We start from the raw sequence: 12,263 nt of genomic DNA, 5'->3' as shown, positions 1-12,263 counted from the left end.
TGGTGATGGGGCAAGTTTGAATTGATCAGATTTGAGAATACTCACGCAATCCTAATTATGTATGTCACTTTTAAATATTTTTTTCAATATTATAGCTAATACAATCAATTTTGATAGTTTGTAATAAACTTATGTCAATATATTTAAAATTTAGTTGAAAGGAAAATTGGATTTTTATTGAACATAGTGATGTCAGAGTGTCAGTGGACGAGTTTTTTGGGAGATCCCCCTGTGCATCCGCCCCAAATGGGTGGCGATGGAGGAAAGTTTATTGGGTGATGGGGTTAAAAAATATAATTGTCGCGGGTGAAGGGGTGATTATGGATTTTAGATTGGACCCGCGTGAGTCGTTAATCCTTAATCTGATTGATTATGAATATATAAAAAATGTACTATTAACTTATAATGTTTTGTTTATTTACTCAGTAACACTAATCAGACAAACGAATTTTCAGATGCTCTATAATAGAGTTTTAAAATTCAAAACTCTTTTACCAAAAAAAAAAAGTCGAGTCTAGGGGTGGGTGTGGAATTGTGGATACACGGGAAGGGAGGTGATGAAGAGGGGATGAATTTTATTTTATACCTCTCGAGACGGAGGTTGGGAGGAGTGGGTATCGTTCCAAGCGTAGATGGAGGGGATGAAGATGAGAATTATACGCGGGTGCGGGTGTGCAGGCTCTGTTCCATCTCAAAGTTATCTCTAACTCATTAAAGGAAATGGTCTAGATAGGTGTTAAGTGATCGGGTAATGAGGTTGACGGGATGATTGTGCGAGTATTAAGTGGGTATTACTATCGAAGTGAATGACGGGTGAGATAACTTTATGTTAGACACAAGTACTGGTGAATGAGAATGAAAATAATTATCTATGTACCCTTTTTTTTTAATTGCTTAAGACACATAATGAGCAATAACAAATTTATCCATCATTAATTATTTTTTATTTGGAGAATATCTATAAACTCTATTTTGATAATAATTGTATACCAGATTTCATATAAATTTATATCTAGATTATAAATCGTGCATCGCACGGGTATTATACTAGTTACTATATACTAAAAGAGACACCAGGAATGACACGTGTCATTTCCTGGTGCGATTTTTTCCCGCCAAAATGTTTTTTTATTTTTTTACTTTAAAATAAATAAATTACATTACGTTTTTTTAGGAAACTAAGATAAAAATATATTTTAATTACCATAGATATGTACTGCATAATATATTTTTGGAGGAAAGCTAAATCAATATTATTTTTTCCTTTATGATATAATTTTATTTATGTATTATTATAACTTTTTAATCTGATAAGAAATATAAAAAATATTGATAAATGAACTTCTAATGTTAGTCTACTATTAGTAATATAATACATGGTAACTGGTAAGTAAGAATGTTAATTAAAATAATAATACATGGTAAGTAGACTAACATATAAGTTTATTTATCAAGATTTTACTCAATTCAAAATATGATGTATTTGACTAACTCGGTTATGCTCGGGTCTTTTCGAAAATTAGTCTTCAGTCATTCGGGTTTGGTTAACGTTAGTAGATCGTTCTACATACAAGTAAACGACTATAATTTTTAACTTTGTATAGTAATATGCAAATTTAAGTCATTTGAATATTTTGTTTACACAATTTTAAATTTATACTTTTTCATATATCCTTTTTACTTTCATGTTTTTCTAATATCACAAGTCTTTTAGTTACTATTAAAATAATAAATTGTTTTAGTAGTAGCCGTGTGTTGCACGGACCTTAAACTAGGGGAGTAATAGATAATAGAAAGGAGATAATATTATGTCCTAAATTTTAAGCCTAAGAAATAAAAATATATAAATTTGTGACAAAACTATTTATGTTTACTATTCTTTATTTCCCCCCCAAAATACAAAATTATATTATTTAATTAAGTATTCAGGGTCCAAAGTTACTACTAAATATAGTAGGAAAAATTGATATTGACAGTTCCAACTATGGCCGTTTAACTTTTAAAGGTCCCAACTTTTGATTATTCTAGAGTGGTCTCAACTTTAAGGTGTGTTTTCCAAGAATGGTCCTTTGGTTTATTAAACTATTAATTAAGTTGATTTAAGCATATCATACTGTTCCATTTACTTCATTTAATTAAAAAATATGATTATTGCACGAGAGATATGAGTGTTAATTAAGTTATTTAGCACTTAATTTTAACTAAGGGACCATTTTTGGAAAACACTCTCTATAGTTGGGACCACCCTGACATAATCAAAAGTTGGGACCTTTTAAAGTAAATCGGCCATAGTTGGGACCGATAATATCAATTTTTCCAATATAGTATGAATATATAACTTTTTGAATTGGTTTTTTTTTTTCAATTTTTAAAATATGCGTAGTATTATGTTTATTAATCCCTTGAACTTGATCCTTCAAATCGGGAGGTAGGTATAAAAAACTGGAGCAAGTTCAGCAATCTACTTTTAAAAGGGGGTAAACATCTTGTATTGAAAATGTTATTCCAATTGGGAAAAGGGTTAGCAGTAATCAAATATATAAGGAAGATAAGGGATATATTGGTTAGTATGGAGATGGAGGATAGTAAGCAGCAAGACATCGCAAATGAGGAGGGGAATGTGTTTATGTGTTTAATGGTTGTCCTAGTGGCAAGGCTTTTTTAAGTAAGGGGGCAGAAGTGGCTAGAGACGAGAACATGGAAGATAGTAAGTGTTATTCATATGATAAGAGCTCTACTATTACAAGCATGAGAACACGTTTGGAGGGTCACTCGTGTATAGGGGATACCAGTTATTTGAGAAAGAATGTAGAAGTGGTTGTACGTTGGTGGAGTAATGGAGGATGATGTAAGTTCCTATATTTTGAAAATACATGATCTTGCGGAGTCCAAATATCGGTTTGTCAACCGACGAAGATCGTGCTCCTCTCTTTCCATCTCAAAGAAGGATTATCAAAAGATAGTTAAAGGAAGATCTATTTATTATGTTCACTCTAGATTGAGTTTCCATATGGTTATTCGATTAATGTGTAAGACAAATAATTTTCCACCAAGGAGAAAAAGGCCCATGTAGGGGGATTGTTTTGAGCCCCCAATTTCTTCAATGGAGGAATGTATTCAAGGGGTTATGTCAAACAATGTTGAGAGTTCAAGAAGCCAAGAAGAGGAAAGCTCATTAATGTGCAAGGATGAAATGAGTATGGAAGAGATCGTTGATAGTGATTAATTGTTTGAGCAATTTAGCAGACAATCATCTGTGTAATGTCTTGCCAATTAACTCTAAATGTATAAACATTTCTTTAGTCCCCACCTCACAACAAGACCGATGGTGTGTTTGACCAACTATGAAAAAAAGGAGTCCAAGTTTCAAGGGAAGCTCACCACCACGAGGAGGCGCAGGACTACAAGGAGATGCATTTAGGAGATCGCTCTCACCTTGTTGTTTGTTGCAGGTCTCGAGCGGGAAGGAAGAGGAGGGATGTGACCCCATATGTTGGAGTTTTCAGATCGACCAAGGAAGAAGCATATGAGTTGTAGTAGTGTGGAGTCCCACGTCTCTTGTGTTGATTCCTGAGTTTTGATGGTGACAAGCTTAAATTATACTCACGACTGTTTGTCTAAGGAATGTCAGGAACAGGTTAATATAAAGCCACAAGTGCTCGTAGCAAGAATAGCATATAAAGATGCCAGCTAAGAAGCTATGAAGAAAACAAGTCCAAAGCGTATGGAAAGATTAAATGAAGGACCAAGAAGGGTGAAGCCTAAGCAAGTCTTATAAGTGTCGAAAGGTATAAGACCAGTGTAATTTAAATATAGCTTAGTATGGGAACAGAGTATTTCGTAGAGTCCAAGTAATATCTTGAAACAAAGTAATTAAATTAGTTTTATTTTACAAAATATAAGCGTCGAAGTTTAAAACTGAATTTACTATCCTACTTGAGGTTATACTCTTGAGAATTTGAGTTGAAGTGCAACTCTCAAATCCGTAAAGATTGATTTTGTCAAAACGAGTTTTAAAGTGTTATTTGCGAAAATCTATCTTTTGAAAAGAGTCCTAAATAGTGTTGAATTAGAATCTAGGGTAAACACTTAGATTCTTATAAATAGACCTCAAGTTCTTCACGAAAGTTTTATCAGACTTATTAACATTAACCGGAAGCTTACAGGTATCATCCTTAAAGTCTCGATCTTTAGAGAGTCTGTTCCTGTTCCCATATAGAGCAGTATTTGTTACATGGTTTTATATCTTGTGTTAGTATTAGTTTAATATCTATTCGTTTCAATTAAAGTGTTGAGTTATTGTATGATAAGCCCGAGTCAGGCTTACTTGAGCAAGAGAGAAGATCTCACAAGAGATCTGTGAGGTGAAGCAGTTGAGGGACTGTTTCCATAAGGGAAGGAACAACGAGGGTTGTTCCTAGTCATCTGTAATCAGAGGCGATTAACAGATTGTGGCCCGAGTAGATTAGGTTTGTAAAAACTGAGTTGTTTTGCCTAATTAGTGAATGTGTTTAAGTCCCCAAAGGGGCCGTGGTTTTTTCCTATCTATTGTAGTGAGTTTTCCACGCTAAATCTTGCTTGCATATTTTACTGTTTCGGTTCCTAGTAGTTTAATTTTTATAAAACCGTAAAATATCAATTCACCCCCCCCTCTTGAGGAACTCTGTGAAACTAACAATTCGTATCAGAGCCAGAACCCTTTAAACTGCAGGTAACCCTGACGGGAAAAACGATTCTGAAGCTATGAACACTACAGAGAAACTGGAAGAGGGATACTCAACACAGCGACCTCCAATGTTTAGCGGCAAGTACTACTCTTATTGGAGAAACAAGATGGAGATCTTCATCAAGGCTGAAAACTATCAAGTATGGAGAGTTATTGAAGTAGGAGACTTCCAAGTCACTAAGCTGAATACCTCTGGGGAAACTGTTCCCAAGCCAATTGCAGAATTTGACAAAGCTGACTATGAAAAGCTTGAACTCAATGCCATGGATGTCAAAATTCTACACTGTGGACTAGGTCCAAATGAGCACAATAGAGTAATGGGCTGCAAGAATGCAAAACAGATTTGGGATCTGCTCCAAGTCACTCATGAAGGAACAAACGAAGTCAAGAGATCAAAGATCGATCTCTTAATGCACCAGTACGAGTTGTTCACCATGAAATCCTCTGAAACAATTCAAGACATGATTACTCGCTTTACAAACATAATCAATGAATTGAACTCTCTTGGGAAAATCATAACTCCCGAAGAACAAGTGAGAAAGGTTCTAAGGAGTCTTCCATAGGATCCTTGGATGGCCAAGGTCACTGCACTTCAAGAAACTAAAGACTTCACCAAGTTTAACCTGGAACAACTGGCTGGATCTCTCTTAACTCACGAGTTACAATTGAATGCACGACCCTCAGAGAATACCAAAAATAGAGCTCTTGCTCTAAAAACTGAAAATGATGAAAACTCTGAAGAAGATGAGGAGACAACCTTATTTGCTAGAAGATTCACAAGAATGTTTAGAAACTACAAAGAAGGAGATCACAGAAGCAAGCCTAATCGAAAATTCTCCAAAACTGACACTGGATGCCATAAGTGTGGAAACCTGGAACATCGAATTAGGGAATGTCCCCTCTGGGAACAAGAACGAGGAAAAGGAAAGGAAACGGCCAAAGACAGATTCAAAGACAACAAGAACTCCTTCTCCAAAACTGAGGTAAGGAAAGCCATGATTGCTGCATGTGGAGACTCTTCTTCAGATGAGGAACAGGATCAACCTAACGAGGAACTTCTCACCTATGCCTTGTAGCTGAACACGAAGAAGATGGATCAGACTCAGAATCTGAAAAATTCCAGGCAAGTCTTGTTCAAATTAAAAGTAGACTTGAATATCTGTCTAAATTAGAACTGTTTGACCTGCTTTCCTGTCTCACTAGTAATTATGAGGAACTCCTAAAAGAAAAATTAGATTCTGACAAGAAACACCAAACTACTGTCAAGGAACTCACTGAGGAGCTAGAATGGACTAAAAATACAAACATAGATATCGACAATCGTTTCTTTAGTCTCTTTGATTAGAACCTCCACATAAAAGAAATATGTGAAGCCTTGCGTAATGAGAACTCTTGGCTAAAGCAAGAACTGATTGACCTAGAAGTAGCCAAGACCAAAACCCTTTATAAAAGTGAATTGGAAAGGACTAAACTTGAACTAGTCAAGATTCACCAAGAAAAGACCAACCTAGAAGGAGAATTGGCTAGAAAGACTAGACACAGAATAGAAGGAACACCTAAATGGATAGAAGAAGCTAGAACCAAACGCACAGAAGGTTTAGGTTTCAATCACAAAAATCACCCTAGAAAGACAAGGGTAGATCTCTACAGTGACATAGTATGCTCCTTCTGTGGTCAAATTGGTCATTATAGAGTGTCCTGTCCTAAAAACCAAAGAGGCTTGGAAAAGAACATTAATCTCACCAAGACTTAATGGGTAAAGAAGAGCGATTTGTTTCCAAGCAAGGAACCCAAGCTATGCTGGGTTCCTAAAAACTCTAACTAAAATCATCATGCAGGTCGAAGTGAGGGGGAACAACACATGGTACCTAGACAGTGGTTGTTCCAAGCACATGACAGGAGACAGAAACAGATTTCTCTCACTCACGACCTATGAAGGTGGAACTGTGACTTTTGGAGACAATAAGAAAGGTAACATCATTGGCATTGGTAAGGTCGGTAGGTCAAAGTCTCACTCCATCAATAATGTATTTTTAGTTGAAGGTCTAGGACATAGTTTATTAAGTATTTCTCAGTTCTGTGACAAAGGAAATTATGCAAAATTCTTCTCGAATAAATGTCTAATCATCAACAGTAACACTGAAACAGTGATCTTAGAGGGACAGAGGAAAGGGAACACATATGTGGTCAACCTTAACTCGGTTCCTCACTCCAATCTGACCTGTCTCAGTGTTATTGAAGATGATCCATTGTTATGGCACAAAAGATTTGGTCATGCTAGTTTTTCACTAATGAACAAGTTGAATTCAAAAAATTTAGTCACAGGTCTTCCGAATACAAAGTTCGCAAAATTATCAATCAGTGATGCCTGCATCAAAGGTAAGAAAGTAAGAACATCTTTTAAGTCTAAGGGAGTAATCAGTACAACAAGACCATTGGAACTGATTCACATGGATTTATGTGGACCAATGAGAACTCAGAGCAGGAGTGGAAATAAGTATGTACTTGTAATTGTGGATGACTTCTGAAGATACACATGGGTAATTTTCCTAGCTAGCAAGGAAGAAACTTTTGAAGAGTTCTTAGCATTCGCCTCTAGGGTTCAACGTCAAAGCAATCACAAACTGGTCCACATCAGGTCAAATCATGGTACAGAATTTCAAAACAAGAAGTTCGATGAATTATGTAAAAATTCAGGAATAAATCATAACTTCTCAGCTCCAAGAACACCCCAACAAAATGGAGTAGTAGAAAGAAAGAACCGAACTCTTGAAGACATGACAAGGACAATGCTGATTGCTAGTGGACTCCCCAAAAGTTTCTGGGCCGAAGCTCTAAATACTGCATGTTATATACTCAATCGAGTACTAATCAGAGCTATCAAAAACAAAACTCCATATGAACTGTATAAAGGAAGAAAGCCCTCAATAACACATCTCATAATACTTGGTTGCAAATGCTTTGTCCACAACAATGGGAAGGATCAACTGGGAAAATTTGATGCACGAAGTGATGAAGCCATATTCTTAGGATATGCCTCAAACAGCAAGGCATATCGAGTGTTTAACAAGAGGACGACCATGTGCATGGAAGAAAGCATACATATTATATTTGATGAAACTGACTCCCAAAACTTTGCTACAGGTACAACCACTGATGGAAACTTCAAACTAGGACTTATTAGAGAAACAGAAGACGAAGAGATAAGGAAAAATTCTCAAATAGAAGAACAAGCTCAAAATGAAGAAACACCTGAAGATGGCACAGCTGAAGAGGAACCGGTACAGACCGAAGATCATACATAGACAAATGAACAAGTGGAACATCCTGCTGAAGAAACAACAACACCATTCCAACCCAGACCTTGGAAACATCAAAGCTCACACCCACTCGACCAAATAATTAGTGATCTTGGACGTGGAACAACAACGAGATCCCAACTCAAAATTTTTTGTGCTTTCTATGCTTTTTTATCCATGATTGAACCTAAAAATTATAAAGAGGCACTAACTGACTCTGAATGGATCATTGCCATGCAAGAGGAGCTTAATGAGTTCGAAAGAAATAAAGTATGGCACCTTGAGCCTACACCATTGAAAAATCGAGTCATAGGTCTCAAGTGGGTCTTCCGAAACAAACAAGACGAACATGCAACGATTACCAAGAACAAAGCCAGATTGGTTGTCAAGGGATACAATCAACAAGAAGGAATAGATTTTGAAGAGACTTTTGCTCCGGTTGCTAGAATGGAAGCAATACGCATACTTATAGCATTTGCATCATACATGGGGTTCAAGCTCTATCAAATGGATGTAAAATGTGCCTTCCTAAACGAAATTCTTAAAGAGGAGGTTTATGTGGAACAACCGCCAGGATTTGAAGATCCAGAATATCCTGCACATGTTTATAAATTGGACAAGGCACTATATGGACTGAAACAAGCTCCAAGAGCCTGGTATGAACGACTCTCTCATTTCTTACTAGACAATAAATTCAATCGAGGTAAGGTTGACAGAACCCTGTTCCTTAAGTCAAGAAATACAGACATACTAATTGTTCAAATCTATGTTGGTGATATCATATTTGGTGCTACTAATGAAGATCTTTGCAAGGAATTCTCTGACTTAATGCAGCGTCAATTTCAAATGAGCATGATGGGAGAACTAAACTGTTAGGTTATGATTCATATGACAATACATAAATCATGCGGAAAACCCATAAAGCCAGGAAAGCATATTATTTACACATAATCATTTAGCATAGTATAGATGCATACACTTTGTAGCGTGCCTTCCCTAGCTGCGCCCGAACCGAACAAGAACAAGTCTTTAGGACTCCAAATGTCGTCCCTCCGTAGATAGTCCACAGTACGTCCGGATCCGCCTCAAGTTTGACCAACTAGAATCGCCCTTAAGGTAGTATAGATTTTCGGCTAGGTTAATGCAAGTGTATGGCTGAATTTTTCTTTCAAAACTTACCCTTTAGAATACTTCAATCGTCTCTGTAAATAATGACCCTAGGCACTTATTTATAGAGGTATGGAAAAGGAACTGGAATCCTATTAGGATACTAATTAATTTAATTAGAATCCTGCTAGGACTCTATTAAATAAACTTTATCTAATAGGTTTAGGATTTAATCTTTTATCGAATCCCGATAGCTTTAGGATTCGCACACGAGCATCGCACGAGCTATGTACACCCGCGCATGCCTTGCGGCCCACGCTGAGCGCACAGCGCTCGGCCCATGCTGCTGTCCGCGCGCGCCCATGGCTTCGGCTGTGCCTGGCTTGCGCTGGGCCCGGTCGAGGCTTGGCGTGTGTTTGGTGATGCGTGTGGCTTGTTGGACGATGGCCTGGCTTCGTGCTGGGCCTTCGTCTAGCGAGCCTCGTCCGACGCAAATTCGTACGATACGCTTCCGATTAAATTCCCGATTTCGGAATTCATTTCCGATACGAACAATATTTAATATTTCCGATTCCGGAATTAATTTCCGTTTCGAACAAATATTTAATATTTCCGTTTCCGGAATTATTTTCCGATTCCGGTAATATTTCCGATTCTAACAATATTTCCGTTTCCGGCAATATTTCCGATTCCGGCAATATTTCCATTTCCGAAAATATTTTCCGATACGTACCATGTTTCCGTTTCCGGCAACATCTACGACTTGGATAATATTTATATTTTCGATACGATCCATATTTCCGTTTCCGGCAATATCATCGTTTCCGGAGTATTCATTTCTTGCTTGTGACGATCTCAGCTCCCACTGAAACCAAGATCCGTCGATTCCGAATATCCATAGATAGAGTATTTAATGCCATTAAATACTTGATCCGTTTACGTACTATTTGTGTGACCCTACGGGTTCAGTCAAGAGTAAGCTGTGGATTAATATCATTAATTCCACTTGAACTGAAGCGGCCTCTAGCTAGGCATTCAGCTCACTTGATCTCACTGAATTATTAACTTGTTAATTAATACTGAACCGCATTTATTAGACTTAACATTGAATGCATACTTGGACCAAGGGCATTATTTCCTTCAGTCTCCCACTTGTCCTTAGGGACAAGTGTGCATTTCCTAATTCCTTTGTCACTCGATGTTTGCTCTTGAACATAAGGTAAGAGTTGTCATCCTTATTATGTCCAGAGGTGTTTCTTGGTTTCAGAGTTCAACTGATCAAATAAGCAGATAATCATAGCCTATGATTCATCTGAGCACGGCCATGCATTTCACAGTTTCTAGCTCTCCGAGTGGCCTTGTACAACTTTTAAGCATCTCATCCCGATTTATGGGAGGACAATCCCAATCTTGCGATCTTGAGATTAGACTTCGTTTGATAGGTGATTACCTGAGCGTTGCCTTTATAGCCTCCTTTTACGGTGCGACGGTTGGCTAACGTCAAAGCAACCAGTTCTCAAACAAGTAATCTCAAATCACTCAGGTATTGAGGATTTAGTGTCTAATAATTTTAATGAAATTTACTTATGACAGATTTTCATCTCTTACAGTAAAGTTTCATAGGTATGTCCGATACTAGTCTTCCCAAAGTAAGTATCTATGCAAATGATTACGACATTGCCATGTCCACATAGTTCAAGAAACAGAACTACTAGTCATCTTGCATTCTAGTCGTCTAACGTTTTCTTTGCGTCCATATTTATAGAAAACTCCGACCAGGGACCATTTTCAACTTTTGACATTCAAGTTCACTTGATAGACTTTTCTTAGTCACAGGACTGGTCCTGACAGTCTATCTTGAATATATCGTCAAATTGAAGGGACTCATCATTTAATACTAAACCAAGATTAAATGGAATATGAAAATACATTTCATATATGATAAATGTTTAACCCCAATGTTTTTCAACCATGGGCCTCAAACCCATCTTTAAAACAGTTCGTGGAATTCAAAGCTATGCTTGATTTCCAGTGCTACAACGTGAGTGTTGCTTCTCACTTGTTGCATAGGTTTAGTTATCATGCTTTGCCAATCTTAATATCCTTTTCATCGAATGTTCTTCGAGATATTATGATAAGATCTTTTGAGTATGTTTATTTTGTGATCTAGTCTTTCTTGCTACATCAGTGGTTCTACGCATTTTGCAATGAAGAACCATTAAGTCAACAGACATGTGATCTTCCCAAGTTCAATGAAGAACTCATTAATATAAACAACTCTGTTTTATTGCTTCTTAGGCAATAAGTACTTTTACTTCAACTGTTTAGGTTGCTAGTGATGCTTTGTTTGGATTTACTTATCTAAGCAGTTCACAGATATGTGGAAGACTTTCCAGCTGTATCTTTGGAACATAGAAATTAATATTTTAATTTCCCACGCAACAACTCATGGTCTCCAACCCATGTTGCTATTTCAAAACACGATGCTCTATAGCGCGTCCTTATCAATGGTTAACTCCAAAGGGTCTTGCTTGATCCTTTGCAAGTGTTTATGCGTGTAGCATCAATATTTAGCATATCTTTATTTCCTTGAATCAAGAACTAATCTCATGTACCTTTTCAAGTACCATAAGTTTTTCTTGATTTCAATCTAGTTGATCTTCACTTAGATCAATAGAGATTGGTATATGTTCGTCATGCCTAAAGTCATACGATACATTTTTGGCGATCCTCATATTATATCATACATGATAAATTCTTTTGCAGAATAATTCCCAATTGAATTCTATTCATGTAACTTTAGCTTATCTAGTTTCAGTAGATACTAAATCCAGCTAAATTCTTTGACATATAATATAGGTTTAAGAATCTCACTTAGATCCTTTGATGTTTAACTTAGTAAATGCTTATACATAGTTCAAACATTTTTTTACTTAGATTTATTCATATGGGTCGAATATCTCCAATGGAGTCTTTCGTGTTTGATTTAGTAAATGCCATTACTTAATCCAAAACAATATTATAAGATCTTTGTAACCAGATCTTAATACCCAGTATGTACTAAGTTTCGCCATGGTCCATCATTTGATGAATAATTTCAAATCTAAGTCATTAGCATTTGAATGTTATTT

The sequence above is a fragment of the Spinacia oleracea genome, chromosome 3, assembly GCF_020520425.1.
Source record: "Spinacia oleracea cultivar Varoflay chromosome 3, BTI_SOV_V1, whole genome shotgun sequence".
Taxonomy (NCBI): Eukaryota; Viridiplantae; Streptophyta; class Magnoliopsida; order Caryophyllales; family Amaranthaceae; genus Spinacia; species Spinacia oleracea.
The sequence above is the reverse complement of the archived record's forward strand: the minus strand, read 5'-3'. Positions refer to the sequence as shown.